Source organism: Pseudorca crassidens, chromosome 3 (genome assembly GCF_039906515.1).
Source record: "Pseudorca crassidens isolate mPseCra1 chromosome 3, mPseCra1.hap1, whole genome shotgun sequence".
Lineage (NCBI taxonomy): Eukaryota > Metazoa > Chordata > Mammalia > Artiodactyla > Delphinidae > Pseudorca > Pseudorca crassidens.
Genome location: NC_090298.1, coordinates 57,463,447 through 57,467,147, shown reverse-complemented (window position 1 = coordinate 57,467,147; position 3,701 = coordinate 57,463,447). Strand labels below are relative to the sequence as shown.

At 38.6% G+C, this 3,701-nt stretch overlaps 1 pseudogene; it reads right to left on the bottom strand.

Moving 5' to 3' along the window:
- Positions 1-283: 283 nt before the first annotated feature.
- Positions 284-3,055, bottom strand: LOC137220983 (ATP synthase subunit a-like; annotated as a pseudogene).
- Between the last annotated feature and the right edge of the window lie 646 nt (positions 3,056-3,701).

The following is a 3,701-nucleotide window of genomic DNA, read 5'->3' as shown; positions in this document are numbered from 1 at the left end:
GGAGGTAAGAAAGAGTGAGGGAAACCTTGCCCAGGGAGGACAAAGTCCTGAGGGAAAGAGGTGACTTGACGGGTCCCTCAGGAAAAGGGGGCCCTGGGAATGGGGCCAAGTCCTTTGAAAGGGGGTGGTGGCAGGAAACAGCTCAACTTTTGCTATCAAGGCAGCTCTGTACTGGGGAAAAAGCTCCAGGACTCTTCCAACTGAGGGTTCCTTTAAGTGCGGGGCTCTTGGAAATTGCAGGGACTGGAGTTTACTATATGATATGCATGAGTTTGGTGGGTCATTAAGTATTATCATGCAAGTAAAGGCTTCCTAGTAGTTAAATACATAAACTTTAATTAAAGCTATTGAGAATTCAAGAAAAGTAAACAAGATCAAAATAATAAATGTGATAAAAGCCATAGTAGGGCTAACACTTATTAAGCCTTGCTCCTCCAATTAAATGAATTAATAGGTGGCCAGCAGTAGTGCTGGCTGTTAGGTATACAGCTAAGGCTGTTGGTTGAATAAACAGCCTAATGGGTTAGATAGTTACTAATGTAGGACTGAGTGGGATGGTTGTCCCTTGGGGCAGGAAATGGGCCATAAAGATGCTTCTGTTTTGTGGGGGAAGCGGTAATTACTGTTCCTGTTCATAAAGGAATAGCGATTCCTAGATTTATTGAGAGCTGTGTAGCAGGTATAAACGAATGTGGTAGAAGGCTTAGTAGATTTTTTTGAGCCAATACATAAAATATTGATAAGTGATGTATGAGGGATCACCTTTACTTGCATGATAATGCAGAGTGACCCACCAAACATGCTTATCATGTAGTGAATCCCAGTCCCTGCCCACTTAGCGGAGCCCTGCGCTTACAAGAACCTTCATTTGGAAGCGTCCCGGTGCTTTTTCCCAGTGGCAGAGCTGCCTCGATGGCGAAAGTTGTGCTGCTTCAGACGGCCATTATTTGTTTTGATGTAAGTTGAATTCGTCCTTGTTGGATAGAAATTACGCGGTTATTCATTAGTTGGTGAAGTATGGGAAATAAAACACTTGGGAAACTATTGGAATAACAGTAGGTAATTCTGTTATTGTTTGGGTAGTGAAAGAGGCGAATAAATCTTTGTTGATTTTGTTTCTCAAGGGGTGTAATGCTTTGATGGTTTGTTTGTTTGTTTGTTTTGCGGTACGCCGGCCTCTCACTGTTGTGGCCTCTCCCGTTGCGGAGCACAGGCTCCAGACGCGCAGGCTCAGCGGCCATGGCTCACGGGCCCAGCCGCTCTGCGGCATGTGGGATCTTCCCGGATCGGGGCACGAACCCGTGTCCCCTGTATCGGCAGGCGGACTTTCAACCACTGCGCCACCAGGGAAGCCCTGTTTTGATGTTTTGTTTTCAATTCTGAGTTGAAAGATAAGAATGTTTTGAAAGTTTTAACTGAAATATAAATAGTACTATAATTATAATAGTGATGAGTCAGGTTAATGTTTCTAGTTGTGGAATATCCTCAACGGAAGGTTAAAATTCTCAGTCTTTAACTTAAAAGGTTTATGCTATTTAGCTTCTTAATGATTTTATAATTTGATGCCGATCATTTTTGAAATATTTTAGTGGAATTAATTCGAGGTCAATAGGCATGAGGCTATGACATAACCCCCAGATTTCTGAATGTTGTCCACAGTATGAGCCTGGTCATGTAGAATTAGGGTTGTTTAAGGTGCCCTGCAATAGCATCTGTCTTGAGGCCTACGGAGGGAATAGCTCATGAGTGTAGGATGTTTTCGGGTGAAATTAGCATTTGGACTGTTATTTCTGTAGGTGAGACTGCTCCATTATATATTTGTAGCAGTTGTACTGGTTTTAGATCTGTTGTAGGAATTACATAGGAATCAAAATTTAGAACTTCATATTTTGTGCATTCACAGCTTCATTATCATTGGTCACCTGAAGTTTTGACAGTTAGGGAAGGATTATTAATTTCAACTATTATATAAAGAATTTGTAATGATGGTAGAGCACTTAAAATTAGAATAATAGCAGCTAGAATAGTTCAAACTGTTTCTACCTCTTGTGCATCTATTGTACTTGTGTGAGTTAGTTTAGTTGTTAGTAGTGATGAAATGATGTAAATAACCAAAGAACTAACTGGGAAAGCAATTATAAGTGTATAATCGTGAAAATGTAAACGTTCTTCTATAATAGGCAATGTTGAGTCTTGTAAGCTTAGTTGGAATGGATGTGGCATAGAGATGTAAAAGGTTTGAACCCATAATTTAATTTGACAAAGTTATGTAGTTTTTACTAATATCTCACTTATCGAGAAAGACAGTGGTTATGAAGTTGGCTTGAAACCAGCTGGAGAAGTTTCGATTCCTTCCTTTCTTAAATTTATGTAAGTAGGTTCTTCAAATGTATGATATGGTGGGAAATATCCATGCAATCATTTAAGATTGGAAGTTGTTAACTCCACTACTGATACTTCTTGTTTAGATGCGAAAGCTTGTAGTATTATAAAAATTACTGGTATTACTGCTGTTGATGAAAGGAACCTATGGATGAGACGGTATTTCATGTTGTGTATGCATCTGTATATTCAGAGTAACATCTCGGTAGTCCTGAAAGGCCAAGAAAATGCTGTGGAAAGAGATTTATATTAATGCTTACAAATTTAATTGTAAAATGAAGCTTTGCTCAGGCTGAGTTGAGTCTATAGCCTAAAAATAACGAGAATCAGTGGACAAAGCCTCTTATAATGGTGAATACTTGCTTCTGTTGATATGATGTAGTGAAAGTGTCCTGCCGCATAACATGTATCATGAAAAACACTGTCTAAGGATGAATTAGCTAGGACACTTTCTGTTAAACCTCCTACTGTAAATAAGAAAATAAAACCTAAGGCTCATAATATGGCTGGTGATCATTTTATTATCACCTCCATTAGTTGCTAATCAACTAAATACTTTTACTCCTATGGGGATGGCAGTAATTAGAGTAGCTGATGTAATACATGCTCATATCAACATCTGTTCTTACTCTGGACATGTGTTGAGCTCATACAAGAAAGCCTGGGGAGACATTATGGCTCAGACTACTCCTATATACCCCAAAGTTTCTTTTCTTCCCAAATAATATTTGTATTAACATAATTTTTATATTAAGGATTAATTCTACTATTTTATATTTTGTTTTCTGTTCTATATTTTCTTTTTCCTGCCTCCCTGTGAGTTACTTGAACATTTTTTAGAATTCCATTTTAGTATATCTCTAGTGTTTGTGAGTCTTTCTCCTTGTATAGTTTTTTTAGTGATTGTTTTTAGTATTACATTATATATACATGATGCCAAAATCTCACCCTGTGTACACTGGTGCCAAGTCAAATATCAGAGACAGAGTTTTGGGTGAAGTAGAAAAGAATAGCTATATTGCTTTCCCAGGCAAAGGGGGACACAGCGGGCTCCTGCCCTTGAAAACTATGTGTCCCCCAAATAATATTTGATGGTATGTGATGTTATCCTGAAGCCAGGTAAAAGAAGGATGTAAAAATCTGGGTGGCCAAAGAAATCAGAATAAATGTTGATATAAAATTGGATCACCTCCACCTTCAGGATCAAAGAAAGCTTGATAGACTGTGGTTATTAACAATAGAGTGATTCTGGCTGCTAGAAGTGGGAGTGACAATAGTAATAGTGTGGCCAGAAGTAGGATGGCTCAAACAAACAGTGG